The sequence below is a fragment of the Lygodium microphyllum genome, chromosome 3 (genome assembly GCF_053477565.2).
Source record: "Lygodium microphyllum isolate KBCC chromosome 3, Lygodium_microphyllum_v1.1.10, whole genome shotgun sequence".
Lineage (NCBI taxonomy): Eukaryota > Viridiplantae > Streptophyta > Polypodiopsida > Schizaeales > Lygodiaceae > Lygodium > Lygodium microphyllum.
The window spans coordinates 157,159,655-157,182,223 of record NC_141137.1 but is presented as its reverse complement, the minus strand read 5'-3'; positions in this window follow the sequence as shown (position 1 = coordinate 157,182,223).

Genomic DNA, 22,569 nt, shown 5'->3' with positions numbered 1-22,569 from the left:
ATTTTCCATTTATTCAACCCTAAATGATCCCAACTTACCACAATAAAAAATATAAAATAAATATAAAAAATAAATATAAATATAAAAAAAGCCACAAAAAAAAGAAAAAAAACCAAATTAACACATCTGCTAAGGTGTTGTTTGTTGTTTCATCAGTGATCTTTACTTTTCCTTTACTGGATTCCCTTCTTTTGGTGGACTCTTCCGTGCGCGTTTCTGCATTACATACACACCCCTTCCAGGTATTTATTTTATGTGTTTTACTTTCATTTCCCCCTTAATCACAAATTAATTGTTAAAATGAACCCTTTAATTCACCCACAGTTTCCATGCGCATTCGCGCTAAACACACATACTTTTTCATTAAAAAGAACCAGCCGTTCACTTAGCACGCGCTACGTGCGCTAAAGAGGCACTTTAATTTTTTATTAAAAAGAACCAGCCGTCACATGAGCACGCGCTGGCAAAAAAGCGCTCCACATCACCTTAATTTGTAATCAATGAATTGCATTTAGAGACCCAGTCGGGTATCGAGGTCTGGAAATCGAATAACTGCACCGCTTAACTTAATAATTGGTAATTAAATAACTAATAAGGAACCGCCGTTTTCTTATTAAGGTTTATCACCTAATAAAAATTCATCCATTTTTAATAATTGATTAAAATCAACCCTTCATTAAATTAATTCCCCCTCACTGCACTTAATTCCTTTTTTTTTTAATGAACCCGTTTTGTGGGATGGGTATGCGCCGTCATTAGAGTTCTTTTCCATGGTCCAGTCTTGGTTTATCACCGATATAGTTTTGATATGTGTCAGATGTGGTTTTATTTTGGTTTCCTGTCTTTGTTACGGTTCCGGGTACGGTATGCAGTTTTTTTTCTTTTGTTGCCTGATACGGGGTTCCGGGTGTTTGTCAGATGCATCGCATGAAGCTTTCGGTCGCATTTGTCTCGAGGTCATGTCAAATTTTTTTTAGGATGTGGTTTGCTTGGGGTTAGTTGGTCGTGTCACGTCTTATTTGGTTATTCTCTTATCCTTGGTTTTGGTCTGTTGCTTTGCAGGCATTCTCCTTGATTGTCTGTGTTTGTGGTGTGTGTGTAACCATCTGAATGGCGCCTTCTCATGCTCCTCCCCCTATCTAGTACGTCCCACTAGTTAGTAGGGATTACTCTTCCCTACTTACTTTTGAGCCCCTCACGAAGGCCGGACTTGCTGCTTTTGTGGCCACTCCTTTTCCATTACTTCCAGAGGATCCGTCGTTATGTGATGAGTTCCTGGCCTCTTACAGCAAGAAGACAGGCGTAGTCCACGGAATGTCTATGACTTTGACATCTCGAGGCTTAGGGAAGGCTCTATCTCTTCCCTTCAAAGGAGAATCTTTTGTGACCACTCGTCAGCTCTTCTCTAATGAAGAGATTCTCAAGCTGTTGCAGAAGCAGACAAGGGAAGTCCTTGGTGTTAAGAAAGTGATAAACTCTTCAGCAGTTTCGTTTTCTATGATTACTGATCCCGTATGGAAGACGATGTGTCAGTTCCTTCAGGACAGGTTCATGCCTACCAAAACGCCATCCCACTATTTGTCCAAAGAGCTTTTCACAGCTTCCAGGATGGTGCTAAAAGGAGTTGCTATTGATTGGAGCACTTACCTCCTTACTAAAATGGATCAGCATTTTGTTAAAGTCACGCGGGGTAATGTTACCAATGTTACCTATGGATCATATTTGTCTGCCTTCTTGACCTATTCAGGTTTACAGAAGACTGTACCTCCACTTCCTCCATCCGATCCAGTACCTCCTCCTCCACCTTCAGAAGAGTCAGCACCTATTGACATTGAGGATGATGATTCTCCGCCTCCCCTGGTCATACAACACAAACGCTTGAAGAGGGTAGCGGATAAAGCCCCCGTTGTACTTCCCTCCGTACCTATCCCTGCTACTTTTGGAAGTGAACTCCCTGGGTATCTCACTTGCAATAACCTGTTCAGAGCACATCGAGAAGGATCCTTGGAGATCTCAGTTCCTTCCCTGAACAGTCTCGTTTCAGGAGATGCCATTCCTTTCCTCTGCAAGGATATTCAAAGTTCCATTGAGTTGTCAGTGACAGCCTGTGTTCAACAGCTGTACGCATCTTTCTATGAGGAGCTCATGCAGTCCAAAGACCAGTTGCATAAGGCAACATCTGAGTTAGCTTCTGCTAAGGATACCCTAGCAGATCTATTTAAGCAAATGGAACAGCAAACCCAACTGGTTGCCACTCAAAGCGATGAGATTTCTTCATTGAAGACCCAGTTATTCGAGGCTCAGTCACAGGTTACTAGCCTTTCAGCAGAGAAGGAGAGGATGTCCAGAGAAGCGAAGGAATTCCAAGCTATCTTAGATGACAAGCTTTTAGCTTTATAGACTACTAATGACACAATGGCCAACCAAGCCTCCCAAATCCAGCAGTTGCAAGATCAGCTTGCAAAGTCCCGCTTTGTTTCTCCAAGCCCTCCTGTTCCATTGATTCCTTCTCTTTCACAGCAGGACTTGGCTGCCCTACAGAGACATGCTACTTTGTGCCCTCTATTCCAAGATAAAGTGGAAAGATTGCAGTCCAGAATGGACTTGTTATGGTCTACCTTTGAGCAGTTTCAGGAATATGTCTTACCTGACCATTCTTTCTTTGTCCACTACCACTTACAGAAGTTGGTCTTCTATATGAAGCTTTCCACGATGGATTTACCTTTTCCAGAGGATGGCTGGAGTGGGGCTTGGTCTCCTGAGTTGTTGACAGAGGTAGTCAGAATGGTCTTTGAAGATTCTGTCACGCCAGATACCATGTTGATGTCGTACATGTATCTCCGAGGAGATTTGTTAATCCCAGATGAGGTAGATATGGCATGGTATGTGGGGGATGTGGTCTTACAGGCTGTTTTATATGTCAATCATTTGGAGTTACGCATAGCTGACATGTTCCAAAGTTATTCCTCCAAAGTAGCTGATTGTCATGATAATTTGTGTCATCCCATGATTGATTCGGTGGTCCTGAATCAAAGACAAAACACAGCTCCTACCTTTGCCCAGAGTACTAACCAACTGAGGATGGATCTCTTAACCTATCTTTCCAAACATAATCCATTTGATGCTACATTCTTTGATGCCTATCATGGACGATCTCTTTTAGGACCTTCTGTTCCTACCCTCCTCTATTACCAACAATTGGCTCACCGCTATGCTATATATATTTCCCTTTGTCAATCTAATTCCACTATTTTACCACTTCTTTTCCAACCTTCAAATTTCCCTCAAATTCCTATTTTCACTTACTGTTCCTTTATTGAGGATAGGGTATTTTCCCCTTCTCCACCCTGTTCTTCACCCCTCATAAATGTACCCTCCACATTTCCTATTTATCAGTTAACACCGTTCCTTAGTGATTCCTTACAAATTTCTGCCATTCCTTCTTTAACCTTTTCTTCCTTTTATGATTTTTCCTATCCTTCCCTATATCCACTTTCTCTTATTCCATTACCCTCTCCTCACACTTTCATATCTCAACCACCTCAGTTGGTTAGTGACTGTGACGGTTTTGATACTCAGATTTCCAGAAGAAGGGGATGGAGTTCGGATGATTGCCTTACAGGACCGCAGATTAATTGGCCAGTAATTCCAGGAGAATGGACAGCTTCTAGTCAAGCTTATCAAAACTATGTTCATTTTGCCCAACAATATTCACAGTCTGCAGATCCCTCAGTGAGATTAACTGCTCACTTTGCTTGGTACCTGGCGTATATGCATAGGCACTCTCATACTGATTCAAAGCCTATTCTAAAGTTGTGCATGAATGTCAATGTTAGCATTGATTCCCAACAGCTGGAGATACTGTATTTTCATGCCCTCTGTTTGCCTAGCAGATACTTGGTCCTGTTGGAAAGGATGTGCTATCTCCAATTTTTTCAAAATCCTCCCAAAAACTTTGTAGATGAATCCTTATCTATGGATCGATTCCGACAACATCAATCTTTTAAGAGGGATCATCTTCATTGATGCCTTTCCAATGTATGGTGGAAGTTTCTAATGAACACCTCTCTTTTTGACGAAGTCATTCAGATGGTTGTCTTGTGTATTAGTGTTTGTGTTGTGAGTTCCTTTATGTCAAACGAACGTGGTGGTTTCCTGTTGGATTTCGTGTACGAGCTACGTTTTGGAGATTTGTAGAGATGGGGTCGTGGTTGGAGAATTACAGATGATGCAGATGACGAAGGAGCAAACTCTTATATCCTTTACAAATTTGTGGTGATTTTTAGTTTGATAAGAGGTGTTAATGTATAAAGAGTTTTCCTTTCTTTGTATTTTTATATCAGAAACAGGTTATAAGATGGGGTCGTGGTGGATGGATTCTTTTTTAAAAGATATTGAAGATCAAAGTTGAGCTTTTCAATGAACTTGTATTCCCTTTTTCCTGGGTCGCGAGGACGCTTCCTTATTAAGTGTGGGGATATGTTGAGTGTTGAAATGACTTGTTTTTTGGTTGATTTTTGTTGTTTTTGAGAGCTGAATGGTTGATTTTATGAGATGATTGATTGATTTAGAAGTGGTTTGAGAATTTTTTGGATGATATTGATTGTGTTTTGGAAGATTATGATGTTTGTTGGTGGTTCTGCGATGTTTTGATAGGTTCTGATTGGTTCTGTATACCTTCTGTTTTGCTCTGTTTTGCTCTGTTTTGTTCTGATTGTCTTCTGAAAGGAGGGAAGGAGTATTGATTGATGAAGAATGAGATATTGTGAAAGCTTATTGAATGTTTTGTGAGAGTTTGGAATGATTTGAGAATGAGTTATGAGGTTTTGATGACCTTCTGTAACCTTCTGTAGGTCTTCTGTAGAGCTTCTGCTTTGTTCTGTTTCTGTTCTGTTCTGTACTGTCTCTGTTCTGGTACTGTTTTGTAGACTGTTGTGTATGCTTCTGTAAGTGTTCTGTGGAATGTATGTGTGACTTTGGGAAAGTTTTCTAGCCTTGGAAAGAGGTGAATACAAGTGCAAAAGAGCTTAAGGAAGTGGAAGAAGTAGCTGCTGAAGACTCAAGTGAAGACTAGAGTGAAGTGACAGTAGTGAGCTGTGAAGAGACACTGTAGTGGCTCTGGTGACCCTTCATATCAGACATACCTCTTGGGAGGGGTATCCACGACCTAAGAGTGATTATTGAGTGTGATTTTGAGAGATTGTAGTGAGGATATGATGTATTATTGATAGAGTGAGAGAGAGAGAGTCAGAGATAGCCAATTCTACTCAACCAGAGTGATTGTATATGAGAGATTAAGAGAGAAGACTATGAAGATATTGAAGATGAATACTATGTGATGTATTTCCATTCAAAGATGGTGTATTCCTTTGATTTCTTTGTTCTATTGATGGATTTTGTGAAGATGTTGAAGAATATGGTTGATTCTATTAAAATCCGTGGGAGATCTACATGATGCTGCATGAAGATTTGTTGTGCCTGGTGTTCTTTTCTTCATTGTGATCATATGAAACATGATAAACAAGCTTGTTGATGTTACAAGATAGATTTTCTTGCAAGAGAATTCCCTTTTCCTTGGTGTTCCTCTCGGGGCTCCAACTTCTTCATCTTAGCATAAAGCTTGTGTGCCCTCATTGTCTCAAGTACAATGCGAAGTTGGGGTTCATGATCTTCTTCCTGTTTGGAATAGACTAAGGCATCGTCGAAGAAGAAGAGTACAAAGCCATCAGGATATGGCCTAAAGATATCTTGCATTAACCTGTTGAAGGTGGCAGGTGCATTCGTAAGCCCGAATGACATGATTAGGAACTCAAAGTGTCCATATCTTGTGTTGAAGGCTGTCTTTGGGATATCTTCTTCCTTGATCCTTATCTGATAGTAACCAGACCTGAGATCAATCTTGGAGAAGATCTTTGCACCCTGAAGATGGTCAAGAAGTTCATCTATTCTAGGAATAGGATACTTGTTCTTAACGGTTGATTGATTCAACCCTCTGTAATCAATACACAGTCGAAGCGTTCCATCTTTCTTTTTCTGGAACAGCACTGGCGCTCCCCATGGTGAATTGCTGGGACGAATGTAGCCCTGATCTAACAGTTACTTGAGTTGCTCCTTTAGCTCAATTGCTTCCGAGATGGACACTCTATAAGGCCTCTTTGCAGTTAGCACAGCTCCCGGCACTAGCTTGATCTCATGATCAACTTCCCTTTGAGGCAGAAGTTCTGTCAGCTCTTCATGAAATACATCCGTGTACTCCTTTAGGCATGAGGGTCCTTTACTAGACTCCTGCTTCTGATCTAGCTTATTAACCTTAATCAAGTAGATGGACAGTCCCTTTCTAACTCCCTTTATAATCTAAGATGCTTTGGCCAATTGAATTTTCGACTTTCAGGCCTCTCCTTGAGTTGTGACCAATTCCCCTTCAGAGTTTTGAAAGAAAAGTTGGCCCTTTACACAATGAATGTGGGCATCATTAGGTTTAAGCCAATCCATTCCAAGCAAACACTCATGGATACATAGGTTCATGACCCTGAATTTGACGGAAGTCGACTTTCCTCCTAGAAAGAATTTCACCTTAGCAGTTTGTCTGGTATAAGTGACCTCACAACCATTTTCTTATTCCAAAAGCAAGGTAGGTGCTTCTACTGTGGCTATTCCTAGTCTTCTTGCACAAGCTGGTGAGATAAAGGCATGAGTACTACCACAATCAATCAATGTTTTGAAACCTTTATTTTGATAGTCCGATGGTGTCTGAATCATCAAAAATTGGCGATTCAATTCTTTCTTGTGAAGGGCGCCATGGACTGTTGCCCTTTCAAAGTATGCTTCCATGGTCAGGTCTTCTTCTTTGCACAATTCCCTATTGGCAACATATGCGATCCTTCCTCTGCCTCGGGTGGCAGCTCCTTGGCCACGGGCATTTCGTTGGAAAGGAGCTTAGCTTGTCCTTTACCAAGCTTGGGACATTGCATTTTGAAATGACCGGGCTTGTTGCAGTGGAAACAAGGGGGATTGCGGCCATTACTTTGGGTAGGGACAAAGTTACTGACATTGTTGGTCCTTGCCTTCTTTCTTTGTCCCCGGTTTTGACCCTAAACTCTCTTCGCTTGGGGCCTATATGCTCCTCTATTCTGATCATTATAAGACCAAGTATTGTTACTTCTTGGCCTAGCTTGCACCTCTTGAATTATGGGCGCAGCTTGAATGAGTGCGTCCTGCAGATCTGTTGGCCGCATAGATTCGAGATGGGTATTCACTGGTGGGTTAAGACCAGCACAAAATTTTGACACTTGTTGTGTCATATCCATTTGTAGCGCATACTTCAGAAGTGAGACGAATTTTGAGTAGTATGAGTCAAGAGAAAGACCCAGTTGTTTTAGCTCGTAGAACTCATTCATTTTTTGCGTGCAATACGCAGGTGGAAAGTATCTTCCTTGCAGAGCTTTTCTCGGCTTTTCCCAGGTAACAGATCCTTCCGAGATCCCTTGATCTCTGCACCATTTCTTCCACCAAATCCTGTCTTCGCCGGTGAGATTCAGCTTGGTAAGCATTACCTGGTTGGCGGGTGCAGTACCTACCGCTTCAAAGTAATCTTCCATGGACTTTATCCAAATCTTAGCATCAGCTTGGATCGTCCTTCCTTTTCCATCAAATTTTGGCGGCTTGATCTACTTGAGAAGAAACTTCTTCTCCTGGATCACGGCTGTACTTGATGTAGAGGACGGACTGGGAATCTATACCTGGGGTTGTGCGTGGGTAGAGGATTCTTAGCGTTAACAACTCACTAATTGTTATTATTATTTTTCATATCCAATTCAGCTTTCAGCCAAGAAACCTAGCCACTTAACTTTTTATCAATTCCCATAGACAAGACAAACATTGATAAAAAGAAGTCTTATTCCATTCATATGGGCATAGCCCTTTCGGAGTATAATATTTCTTGGGATGGTAGAGCAATTGGTGCATTAGTTCAGGGACAATAATGTTGTGTTACATTTAGCTACGGGAACTGGATAATAGTATGGATTTGGGTCATGGATCTTCAGGAATCGATAAGTCATCGGGAGATCAGGGTATCCTTTCCTTTGGTACCCATTCTTCTCATAGCGTCCCAACACCTTGATCCTGTGAGCGGGGATTATGCGAGTCAATTCCTCGCATACATATGAATTCAGCTCGACCCTCTGACCTTTGACATGTAAAGTTGTGTTTATGTGAGCCTCCACAAAAATGAACAACTGCACGATCTTCAGGTCCTCCAACCACTTGATTCTCTTAAGGTTGGTTCGAAGGTACGTAAATCGGTGGCAGCTATATAATAGATTCCTGAGTCACCCCTCCATCTCCGTTCCACGTACAAAGGTGATGGATTGTAAATACGGTCTAGGATGTTCATCATATCGATCCTTCGTCGATAATCTGAGGAATGCATCACGGTGATAAACATGACTTGGAAGACTAAGAATCTGTTCCATGCTTCATATTTCTGCAAGACAGCACCAAAAGTAAGGAAATGTTCTTAATAGCAACATTTGCTTTACTTCTTCTTATTAAGTTTTCTTATAAAGATAGATCCTTTGTTGGTTTGCTCTGATACCAACTGTAACGTGTCCACCTATTCCCTTTTAGGACACGTCTTAGCAGCCCATTGGGAAGAGAGTCTAGAAGGCTCTGCTCGGCACTCCCATGGAATGCTACAGGGTTTGCAATCTAGGACTTCCTGAGTCTACCACGTAGCGGAAGTATTCCGACCGTTCCCACTTAGGACCGACCTGAATAAGGTTTTCCCTAATGGGTACTTTCCTAAACGGCAGTTAGCATCGAACCCAGGTGAGCTACTTTACATAGAAATGTGAGGGTTGAAGTGGATTCATGCTGCACTTGGTTCACGGATTACTAATCCATAATCTGTCGGAAGGCTAATCCATAATCCGCGTAAAGGCTATCCATAATACGCTTGAAGGCTATCTAGCAATCCATAGGGATAACTAATCCAAGATTCCGCCCATAGACTAGTATACGGGCCTCGAGATCCAATCATGAGTCATGTTGGCCTCTTGTGCAAGGTCCGGAAGGTAAGGGATTTATGGCCAGAGCCCCCTGGCACCCAAGCGTCCTCCTGCTCCAAGTAGCACTCAACAAAGAGACCTCACACGGCGGCTTCGGACGTTCCCGGCATGGCTAACAACCCCCTTGATTAGGGTGAGGCAGAGAGTCGGGGTTAATTGAAGCTGCCTCTCCCTTCAGGCCATCAACTTAAAGCATTAAATATGTTTCCATCCTTTAGTTCCTTGAGCAAACAATGCAAACCACGCTCCTAAACTGTTAAAAGCACAATCAATTTCAGTGGTCGTTTATTTGGCCAACTGCTAAGGAGTGAATCCTTCTCTCCGAATGCATCCAGCATTCGATCCGGGATCAATTGTGACTTGGCAGGATCCACAAGGGTTTGTTTGTTTACCCTTTTGTCCTTGGGTTAGGGTCATACCCTGTTAACCCAACTTAACCAATACCTAAGCTTTTATTAATAGTAAATCTTGGCGACCATGTCGCTCCAAATTATTGATTGGTCCTTTGCTCCCAAGAGAATACCTAACTTCCCTTAACTTGGCAAATTTTCCAAAGAAAGGTGATATAACAGGATGACTACTCATCCTCTTGCAAGTTAAACTTGTGCAAGAACCTTCCAACCTTGCTCCAATGAATGGCAAAACTCTATTGTGCAAACCACAAGACCATGCAACGTTGCAACTTGTTGCACAAGTGTCACATCTCTTCCAAGGGATCAATTCACCCATTGAACAGTGTTTTACTTGTCAAGGAATTATGATTAGACAAGAAACAAGGTTTAGGGTCTCTCCTTACCCAACCCACTCCTAATTGCACTAGGCCGCCAACGTTCGATCCTAGGGATTCCAAACTCAAACTAAGTTTTAACATCAGGTCGAGTGATCCTTAGGTTAGAAACCCTAGATCATTATTAGCATGAGCGTCCAATTGACCAACACTCCGTGAATGTGGGTAAGATCTTCGGTTCAAGGCTTTTGTCTTGGCAACAAGTGCGAAACTAGGTCGAGTCCTTAACGTGCTAAACCCTAGTTAGCACCTGGGTTATTTATCGTATCTGTTGAACCATCCTATGAGAATCCCTTGCGGGTTAGGTGATTTAGATAATTTGATCAACTTGTCTTGTGACAAGAACGAACCATTCCTAGAGATATTAACTTCATTTAAAGGAGAAAACTAGTTGCAACATGTCACAATTCATGTAAGCATGCGATTCATTACTTCTACGTACCACTAGATTCACAATAACCCTAACTTCTCTTGTTAAGATCAAACGCATGTTAAATTGCGGCATACCTTCCATTGATCCTACTAGGACTTGCATTCAAGAATCATGCCCACAATTCTTTCTCTAAGCTTTTAAGATTTCATGCTTCAATACACCATGCAGCCTTTCCCTAAATACAACTCTTGATGAATGAAATTTTTCGTACGACAAATGTGCAACATGCACCCCTTTCCTAACTACAATGTAGTGAAATTCATGCCAAAAAAAAAAAGAGTTAACCTATTCCAATTTACAATCACATGCCACACGCAAATTCCTAGAATCATTTCCGCGCTCTTCTACTTCCTACGGGGTTTGTGACTTTCCCTAATGCATCATTACAATGAAGATTTCTCTAAAAATACGACATGCGAATAGTCTTTCCATGCATATTCAAAGGTGCACTTAACAATTCAACCTTACAATGATAAGCAACAGTTGTTCTAGGTTCGTCACTTTGAAATGCATGGAAGGCATCTACTGATAAGGTCATAAGATGCATAGACAACTTACATTTTTTCGTTCATCACATTGAAAATACCAGTGACCAATTTCATATCATGAGCTAATTCTAATAAATGTTCAAATAGTCAATTTATTTCCAATTGCATTTGACTAGGCTAGGTAAATTCAACATGCATAGTTGCTTCCTAGTCCATGAAATTATCGTGATTAATGCAATACTTTTGCGTGGAACCAAAAATAGTAAAAACCTAGACTTGTGGGCTCGAGGAAATATCCACGTGAATATTAGGAGAAGATCCCTCCCAGAGGCGTGCCTTCTGACTTGTTAGGGGCCATCGTGGGCGTAATTACGAAATTCCGGGTTGCCTTTGCCCTTACACGATCAGTGAATTTGTTCGTCTTGGTACGCAACCTTTAGAAATTGCCCTTCTCCCTCGTATGTAGGAGATACCTTCAAGGAACTCCGGATCTTTAAAAGGCCGGGCTTGTGAAACTTGAGCTTATGGGATTTGGAGCTTTGGGGAATGGGGCTTTTACAAGGAAGCTTGCGGAAATGGGACTTCAGGAGAGGGCTTGCAAAAATGGTGTTTTCACGAGCAAGCTTGTGGGACTTGAAGCTTGTTTGCGGAAAGTGCTCTTGCAGGAAGGGAGGCTTTATGAGCTTCTTCTTCTTCGTTTTAAAATCTCGGGGCTAGGAATGGACTTATGGGGGATTAGTGGGAAGGGGGTTTAAGAAATCCCCAAAGCTTCTTAAAAGAAGCTTCTAGGAAGCTTCTGGCTACAGACAATAGCCACGTGGAAGAGGGAGGGGTAATAACGTGGTGGAAGATGATGTCAATTGGGGGAAAAAGAAAAATGGACTTGTCAAGAAGATGGCGGTAGTTGTAAGTGCTGCATCGGCAGGTGGCGACTAACTCGGCGCCCTCCAGGATTGGCGATGGCCCTTCCCGTAGAGCATGGCGCAGCTACTTGTTCGACGACAGCCTCTTAGACTCTTTACTTCCACGCACATCATCCCTTTGCTCTCCTTCCTTCCTCCACGTAGCCTTTGCCCTCCTTCTTACCCCCCCACAAGGTTGAAGGGGGGTTTATACGGCCCAAGGGGGAAGAGGGGACCTCCACCACGTGGACTATGCATGCAGCCCATGACTCCCTGTTGTAACCCAACTCTCCCACCTAGCCCATCCCCTCACACTCCCTCTCCTCTAGCCATGCATCAGCTGGGGGAAAAAAAACAGACAAAATTTAGCAATTAATTGAACATTATCCACTTAACCCCCTCCCAAGAGGATGTTTCCCCGTGGTTATGCGGATCTGAACCCCCAGGCTCGGTTTGCCAATGCGGAGGTCTCGATTTCTCACGTGTGGGTTATAGATTAAACTGTTGGCAATGAAGATAACCTTTGTACGAGTTTTACGCGATGTGTGGGAAGCCAAGTTGGGTAATATTTTTGAATGGGAATATTACACTTCTCTAACTCCCTCACACTAACAGGACCTCCTAGAACAGTCTCTAGAAAGCTAGCAAAACAGGGTCCTAGAACTCCTGTCTAAAATAGGTATTTCAGTGCCTGAAAATGCCAGTAAATAAGGCAATGACTACTCAGAACTCCCCCACACATACAAAACCTAAACCTGGGACTTCATGCCTTGATTGCTAGTCCCCAACAAATAAGAAGAAAGCACCCTTACATACACATGTATCATTAATTGTTGAAGGAAAAAAGACACGAAAAGGGAACGAAACCACTTGGAATGGCCACAAGAAGCTCCTCCGCAGCCAAGGCTCCCTCCAGCAACTTCATCAACCTGTATGATACAATCATTAAAACATCAAACCATTACGCACACCTGTACCAAACATACATAGGGCCCTATTGGCCTAAAGAAATAATACATTTCACTGCAAATTAACTGACCCTCTTGGCCTAAAGAAATCAATCATAAAAACTTGAAAGAAACTAGCCATCTTGGCCTAAAGAAATCAAACAAACCAACTCATATAGATCCCTCCTTATAAGAAGGAATATATACGACAAGACACTCTATTCTAAGGGAAAATATAGGGCTTCTAGCCCTAGACTAAATGCATCAAGTTGTGACGCATCTCTCGTGCATATATAGCAAGAGGCGTATGCATAACATGTCGTCAAATCAACCTATGGGCCCAAGATAATAGTGGCAGATGGGTCTTGGCTACTCTTTGCATTACCCATATCAACCATCGCCTACCATATAACGCGTGGTCTGATAAACCTCCCCACAAGCGACCAGGGCCTGTCTCATTATCAATAACAACATTCGAACTAAGACCACAGTTGAAGAAGAGGTCCTCCTCATTAGCAAAATTGGCTAATGAATCCACAAACTGATTCCAATAACAAGGGATCAGCTGAAGAGAGACGCTCTCAAATTCATTAAGTAAGGTTATAGTCATTTGATAATCCCATAGCCTACTCGAGCTGCAAACTTAAACCATATGAACTCAAGTATTCTACCTATGATAAGGAATTGCTAGCTGTAGTACAAGCTTTACGTCAATGGAAACACTATTTAATGGGATCTAAATTCATGATCAAAACTGTCCAACAAAGTATCAAACATCTCCTTAGTCAGCCACAAATTTGTGACCCTCATATTACATGGGCTACTTTTATTCAAAAATTTCATCCACTTATCCAATATCAACCCAAAAAAGAGAATGTTTTTGCTAATGCCTTGAGTAGAACACCAACTATCCATAATGTCTATGTCATATCTTTTGATTCCCTTATCCCTATGAAAGATACCTGTGATCAAGACCCCAGTTTTCAAGCTGATTGGAATAAATTAGTTGTAAATAACTAGATTCCAATAGATTCATTGTCTTATTCTAATGGATTTATATTTTATGAGAAAAGGTTGAGTGTAAATGTTCCATTTAGATTATTTGTGTTGCACAAAATTCATTATCCCCCATATCAAGGCCATAGAGGTATTATTTCTATTTTATGTACATTGGTTGAAGATTTTTATTGGCCATAGATGGAATCTAATGTTTCTAACTTTGTATTTGAGTGTTTAATTCGCCAAAGAGTTAAGTGACACCATGGTAAGCAATATGGTTTGTTAATGCCTTTACCAATTCATAAACGACCATGGGAACATATTTCAATGGATTTTATAAGTGGTTTTCCTAACACCCAAGCTAATCATGACATAATTTAGACTATTGTAGATTGATTTAACAAACAAGCATATTTCATTCCATGCTAGAAAACATTAACTGCATCTCAAGCTGTACAATTGTTTTTGAAGATTGTTTTTACTAACCATGGTTTGTCAAAAGTTATTATTGTTGATCATGATTCTAGATTTTGCAAAAAATATTGGACTAGTTTGTTTGCAAATTTAGGTACAAAGATTGATTTCTCATCTACATTTCATCCTGAAAAAAATGGACAAACAGAAGCTACTAACAATACAATTTTAGATATTTTGCGTGCATATACAATTTAAAAACTACAAGCATGGGATACACACTTTCATTTACTTCAATTTGCATACAATAATACACCACATATAGCTACATAGAAAGCACCTTTTGAAATCATTTATGGACATAGATTGCATACACCTGTTAAATCATTGTCAAACAAAGTTAAAGTTGGTGATGATATTGCCAATATGCATGCTACTATTTTTGCTAAAGTCAAAGAGATGATTGTGAAAGCCCAGAAATCATTCACTAAACAAGCTAACAAGAAAAGAAAAGCTATGAGTTTCAAAGTTGATGATTATATTTGGTTACACATTGAAAAGAGAAGATTACAAAGTGTTGAGAAACATCCTCTTGTTAAGTTAGCTCCTAGATTTTATGGACCTTTCAAGAGCATTCATAAAATCAATGGCAATGCATTTAAATTAGAATTACCCCAACACTGGAAAATCCACAACACTTTTCATATCAATTTGTTACGACCTTTTAGAGGTGAATTACCTGTTCACCTTGTCTATGAAAACCCTCCTTTGTTAGAAGAAGAAACTGAAATCCTTGAACTTGAAACTATTCTAGACACTGACTTTATGACTAGTAGAACTGGTTGTAGATATTTTAGATATTTAGTTAAGTTAAAAAATCATCCTATTGAAGAGGCCCAATGGATGCACGCCCGTGACCTAAGTGCTTACCCCTCACTACTCGCTCCACATTAAGCTAATAACAATTGAGGACAATTGCTATCCCACCTCGGGGGTATGATGCCAGGAGGCATTGTAAGGTGCCTACCGATCGGCTATTCGGGCATGCTTTTAGCAGTCTATCGAGAAACAAATCTAAGCATCGCTGCCTGGCACTCCCATGGAATATTGCAGGTTTTGTCGCCTAGGGTTTCCCAAATCCGCATTGCAACGGAACGTTCACGGCCAAACCCACTAGGATCAACCTGAATTTTGGGCTCCTAGTGGCCAAGATCTCCTAACAGCATTCTAGCATTAGATCTTGGACATCCTACTTTACATAGAGATACCCAAGCCAAAGCAGACCCATGCTGCACTTGGTTCAAAGAGAATGGGAAACAAGAGGGATGCGCTACTCAACCTCTCTGCCTGTAGGGCATAGTCCCATTCCAATCCCCTAAAATGGCATGAATCGGGGTTCTATCCTAATAATTTCTAAGGTTAAAGACCGTGAAACCTTGTGAAAAGCCTCCCAGTTTTCTAGGACCACCCTGCCGTAGGACAGACCCGTCGAGGGTTCTGCCCACCCGCTTCCCTCAGTAGCTTTAGTTTTCTAATAAGGTCCTACCACATTTATGTGTGACATTTAAAGTTAGCTTCATTAATTAAGCCTTTTAGGGAACATGGTTCGTTCACATAACTTATAGCACAGACACAAAAACAGAGCAAAAAGTAAACTCTTGACAAACAAGTTCAAACAAATTCCTTTAACTTATCTTCAAGTTAATCTTTGTCTCCCGCCCATACAAGAGAAATTATGTATCCCTTCTAGCCAACAGAAGTATCCTTTCTGCCCTGCAAAAGTAACTGGTCCAAATCTCATGCACCACAAATTCAATATCTTCCCAACCTAGTGGAAGATACACAGAATTCCACGAATGTATTCTACCCACCAAGATTCCACCCTTGTAGCTAGTATTTAGGGTTCTAGGATCCCATCCTGGGCCATGAAGGGGCTCGTCAAATTCTAGGAACAATGTAGGATTTACAACCAGAGCCCCCTCTGGCACCCACATTTTATGCTGCCCGAGACTATCCCTAGTGTGACAGACCTTTCGCCTACGTAGCCGATCCAAGCCTCTCGTAGTGATAATCATGACCCCCTTGGAGTAGGGCCTCGCCGCTAGCTTGGGAGTAGCCTAGCGCGATCATTCCTTAATTAAACCCTTTAAGAATCAAGCACAAACAAGGCATTCAGTGCTAATATCATTTTCCAAGAAAACATTTCTTTATCCCCATGGCAACTTGCCATCACAGACCCTTGCTATGCATTTAGCATAAATCACAAGCACTTGGAACAATCATCCAAATAACAAACTAACAACCAGTTGAATGTAAAAGCATTTAGGATGTTGTTCGATCAACTAACAAAACCAATTGCATTCTTTCAAAACAATGCTAGAATAGATGATATAATATTTCCATTGCATATTCGCTCTTCCCCTTGGGATCTAAGAGTGATACTATGCAAAATGTTTCTTAACACTTCCTTCCTTCGGCTAAGGCATATGTTAAGGGTTCAAACACTGTACATGATGTAAGTTCTATAGGTCACTAACATTGATCGTTAACCCAATCCTGAATTGGATTGTAGTTATCCAACGGATCTAAAGACATCTTAGTTTTAATCCTTATAATTAATTTCTTATACTAGCTCATAGTCAAACCATGAGGCAAACAAGAAGTTATCCTCATATATCAAACATATTATAGGCATTACATATAAATACTTGATAAGATAAGTGCGAGATGATCTCAAGTAACTAAACTCCAACAGGACTTGCATTGAGGTAGAATCTAGTTCTTCTTAATATTTGGGCTCTTAGGCTAAGTACTTTTGAAGTATCTAGACTTGAAACTAGTACTTTCCATTCATGATTCTTAATGTTATATTCTGTTAGTAATTATGTTATTTGTAACCCTTGACTATGCTTTAATCTAGCACTTGTATGTACAATCTTCTAATGTCATGATTTTAATGACTATACCATTCATAACCCTTGACTAAATCTTTCTTGTAATTTCTCTACCAGCAAATAAGCCATATGCAACTAAGTGCAGTTAACTTTCCTGGATATATGCACTTTGCAAGCTCCATCTTAGAATATGTGAGATGAAATGATCTATACTTGTGCATCATAGTATGGGCCTAACGTATCTCATATGAGAGTCAAAACAAGCATCTATCAAGTTAGAAATGCATTACTTACAACCGGAAGCACAATTGGATTGACAATGATGCCTTTGCCCAAAGCTTCGTTTTGCTGGTTGTGGGATTGCCATCCACACGTGATATTCTTCGCTTGGGGGCCATCGTCCGCAAGTACACTCAAGAGATAAAGAAGGCAAAATAGATTCGAGATGGGAGAGGGTAAGGGGGGATGGTTAAGTCGAGGACCGAGATAGAGAGAATTGAACTAACTCTTTCCCTTGTAGCCTCTCGGGGTGACTCTTCTCTCTCTCTCTCTCTCTCTCTCTCTCTCTCTCTCTCTTTTAAGCTCTCCCTTATAATCTCTTGGAGAGGTATCCTTCTCTCTATCTCTCTCTCGTAGCCTCTCGGGGTCTCCTTATGCTCCCTTGTGCCTCCCCATGCCTCATATTTATAGTGAATTAGAGGAGAGGTCTTGTGACTGAGAAGTGAAGCTCTTTGTGGAGGGGGATCTTGGAAGAATCAGTGATGCTCAGATCATAAATCTGATGGTTTCATTAGCTCTGAAAAGGGGTTAGAACTCCAAGACCCTTGATTAGAAAGCTCTTAGTTCACTTCTTCTTTTTCCAGTTTGAAGTGTTATTTTTTGTTTGTAGATTGTGATCGCGGTGTGCACGATTTTGCAAATCCTCTCTTTATTTTTTTCTTTTTATAAAATCTCTAAACTAACTAAAACATCACTTTCCTTTTCTTTTAAATAACATCCAGTTCTAGAAATCTCCATATTTCGTTTTTAGGATAATATCTAAAATATCTAAAATATCTAAAATATACTAGTTTTGCCCAAAATCTAATATTTTTGGACCATCCAAACTATACACATTAATACTAGTGATTAATATAGCTCATAAGTCTCGTTCATGTTGTAACTTACTACAAGAAGGGTGTCTACAATCCTTGTTAATCTAAGAAAAATAACAGATTTACGACTCTCAATTTTTTTAAATAAAATATTTTTAATTAAATAATTTTTAAGTTATTAATGTTAGTTAGTTTTTATCTTAGTTAGCCTTTAGTGAGTAATCTTACTAACGTATTATTTGACTAACTAACTTTCAAACTAATCAACTAACTTTTATTGTGTGGAAATATTACAGGCATACTCCATGGTGGATTCTGTGAGGTTTTGCGATGGTTTCCATAAAACTATCTTTATTTGCTGAGGCTCGTAGACAGGGTGGATTCCTTATGTGATAAGTTGATGGGGACACTTGTTCTTCTTGGACATATCTTTCTTGGGCATCATGTTAATTTAATGTGCATGTGGTGACTCCACAATGGGTGATTCCGCAAAATATATATTTAAATTATAGACGTTTATGAGTTTAGAGTGCACTCGTATTAAATTAAGGTTAGGACACAGTTCCAACCTTTTTTTTTTGTAGCTGAAGACTACTAGGTATTCACTTTTGTTGGTTTAATTTTATTATTTTAGCTAAAGACTACTAAGTATTCACTTTTGTTGGTTTAATTTTATTATTTTCTAACAATTGTGAATGCTTCAGTTGATGTGTAAAGTAGGCATCGATGGTGTTGGGAAGCATTGGGCGATAGCGTGTATTCAAATTACCTACAAGAAATTATCATTTTTGATGGGTGCACATCTTATCATTAAAGGAATGGCACTAATATTTATTTAGGCACACTTATTTATTGAAGTGCTTGTCAAATTTTTCCTATTTTGTATGTGCATGGACGTATAGTTTCAATATTTTATTATTGGACATTCTATTTGGGCATAGCCTGACTCTTGGGCCACCCAACCGCTTTATTCTGTATTTGGAAAAAGGTAAACACAAAAACTAAAGTATGATTATTATAAAATTGGGCTATTTTTAAGCTTTGAGATGAATAAATTTATAAATACATGCCTTGTGAAGCGCTCACATAAGGCATGGGGGGAGATTGTACCCAATTGGTCTTTTTGCCTCGTGTTGTGCAAGTCTATCTTCTTGATTTTTGAGCTTAAAGTAGAGTTCTTTGTTCTTGGGGACCTTCCGACTCTCACTACATAAGCATCCAACATCCAATTTGCACTCCACTGGTATCGAAGCAAAGTTGAGATCCAAGGCTTCCAATCGCTTACCATCTTGTATGAAGGCGAAGATCCTAGAACAAATGGCTCTACCGTCAATCTCGCAATGATCCGTCAATACCAATGTGTTCTTAGCGGTGAAGAACCCCCTATTGTGCCATCAGATCATGAAGAACCACTTCTAGACGGCAGAGGACCACTTCCCAAGCTCCTTCGCAAGTCGTTTCATACTCAAAGAAGCAGATAAGAAATGATCATTAATTTTTAGCTTATAAGCTTAATAAAATCTGAAAGCCCTAAAATTCAGTTGTTTGCGGCAGCAGGACGTTCTCATTGGCGATGATCGCGGCCAATACCTGCCGCCATCCTGATCGTCAATTTAAATCCCATTAAGCTTTTCTAAAGCTTAAGGCTTTAAACCTTTCTAAAGCTTCAAAATTCAATCATTAAATTCTGCCTTAGCAGGCGTTCATACCAAGCTTACCTTGAACTACCATCGAAAGCCTCAACAAGCCCTTGTTCGTACCTACACTTTGACAAAGATAGTTTTCAGCCAGCAAACTGACACACGCAATAGATTTTCTGCTTGGAAGAAGAATTTCATCAATTTTTGTACCTGTAAAAAGAAGAAAGATTGGTAATAGTCATTAATTTAAAAAACACAAGCCTTGTAAACCCAACTTTGAGCTACACTCATCCCGCTAACAAGATTTTGAGTGTGTGAGGTTGTTTGAAATTTTAGAGGATGACTGATCAAAATATGGAAGATTTTATGGCAAAATGTGACTTATTGAAACCAATGGTGGAGCAAAAATTGGACCTAATTATGATGTAGCTTCATAAGGAACAAAGAGAACAAACTTTGCAAGCCCAACAAGCTTGTAAAAGAGTGGGGATAGACGGGTAGGACATGGGTTAGCATGGGAATACCCAGCTATAGTGACAAGGTATATAAGGTGTTGAGAGACCCAATTAGGGCATCAATTTTATCAATAATCAAGTCTCTTTTCTCCTTCCTTCCAGCTTTTATGGGTTCCCTCCTCTTTCTCTCTCTTTTCATATCTTTCTCTCTCTTCCCCTAGTATTTCTCTCTCCTCTACTCTCTTATTCTCTCTCTTTTGCAGTCTTCTTCCTTCTCTCTCTCTCTCTTTTAGTTAGATTAGATTGGTCTCCTTCATGAAAGTTGGTATCAGAGCTTACGTTTTTGGTCCCTTCTTCTTTTTCTTTCCTCATATGCAGTTATATTTCACCAAAAAAAAAACTAGTTACACAGGTATAGTAGCTGTAAGAAGTAGTGATAGAGTACCACATGGTGCTGGCAGCCTTTCTTGAAAATCTCATAAGAGCCACAGAACTTGGAGAGAGTTTTGACTACAGTTACTATTCAAAGAAGAGTTTTCTTCTTCATTCTTGAGAAGCTCCCATGGATTCTCAGTCCAACAAAAGAAGGGAGAAATCTTCTTTGTTTCTATATCACCCATAACATGAGTTAATGAATCTTTTGAGTAGCAACATCATAAGCTTGGACCTGCTGTGTCAAATAACTATTTCTTTCTCCTGGAGTTTGTGTTCTCAATAGGTGTTCCTGCTGTGATAGACAAAGGTGTCAATCAAGGTGAAAAAACGTTTCTGCAGGGGTTCCTACTGCACTTACTCTCACCTCTAAGGCTCCTACTGGGGCAACTTTACTCACAGAGGTAGAGTCAAGGAAAATTCAAAGGCAAAGTCAGCTACCTAGTTTATATGACTTGTCTATTAAGGAAATTAGGTGCACAGAGCTCAGATGGATTTAGGAGGAACAGGTAGGGCATAATAGTAGAACAGTGGGAAACAGTGACAATGACTAGACCGCAAAGAAACTACATCTACACTATGAGGATAATAGCCTTGTGATCATAGAGGAAGCTACAGAAAGCCATAACTAGAAGGACCATGTAGAAGAGAATGGTCAAGCAATGGAAGTGGATGCACATTGTGGATCAAATTCTTAGGAATTGACTTTTTTTTTTTTGCAATGCCTCAAAGCAATCTTCAGATGAAATAGCATAGGACCCTACATCAGCCTTCTCCTTGGGGGTTTTAAAAGCAGGCTTTGAGTTAGGAACCCACTTTCCTTCATACAGATGGTGATCGCACATGGTTGCACACAACAAAAATCTTCTTGGTCTTAGAAAGGTTCTGTATTTGCAAAAGTTTCATTGTTGTTTTGGGAAAGTTTTGATACTCTTCTTTGGTTACAACAGGTATCCTCGAAAGTTCCCTCACCTCTGGTTACATCTACTAGAAGAAGCTCAATCATGAAGTTTAGATCTGAAATACCTTGCAATACCACAACCTCTTCATCCACACCACCCCCCCTCAAAGATTTGAGATGCAATAGTCTCATCCCATTGAGTGTAATAATTCACCATTGCTTCTTCTTTCCCACAAGGATAAGGATCTACAACTTGCTAAAATACATATTCTGAATCTACATAGTCATGATTTGGAAGAAGCAAATGGTGAAATTCCTCCTCAATTCGTTGGATCATAGCCAATTGTAGGAGGCTTTGTGCATGATCAAACATCTAACCAGCTAAATTTCTTTATTAGCCCCTGTTTTAGACAGACAAAGGTGGGTGCTAGTCCTAGGAGCAAAAGCACCAACAACAAGTCAACGAAGCCTTTGAAAGAAAACAATCTCACCTTAAGCCAATGATCAAACCATCCCTATTGCTGCTTCTACTGCAGAAAAGGCCTCCCCCTCGTCATAAGAGCCATCTCAGGGAGGGACTCGAGAGACTCCAAAAGAATCAAGAAACCTTTTGCCATTGCCAGGACTATGAAATCTGAATCAAGAGTTATGCCTATAATGAGGTAAAGTCACTCATTTATTTGTCAATAGTGGATTTGCATTTGTTTATGCAAACTCTATTGCAGATGCTATGGCTATTCCCTTGTAGAAACCATATTCACATGGATGGGTAGATGGAGACCAACATTAGCTCTTGTTCTTGCATTTACAACAATGGGGATTGATCTTGTAGGAGGATAGAAAGTGAAGAAATGTATTGAAGTTCTTTTGGTGTAAATTCATTGTTAGACAAACGTGTCCCATCTTTGATAATCTACAGAAACATGCTTTTCAAGAGGAATCGGACCTTTCACAGCAGCTTGCTTCTTTCCTCGTTGAACAAAGTATGATGGTAGCTTATGAGCTTGTATGTGCATTGAAGTCCTTAGGGACCTTTTATCTCGATTTGTGGAGGAATAGGCAAGTGCTAAATTGGAAGGCAGGCTCTGATTGGAGTTCATCTTGAGGATATCCCT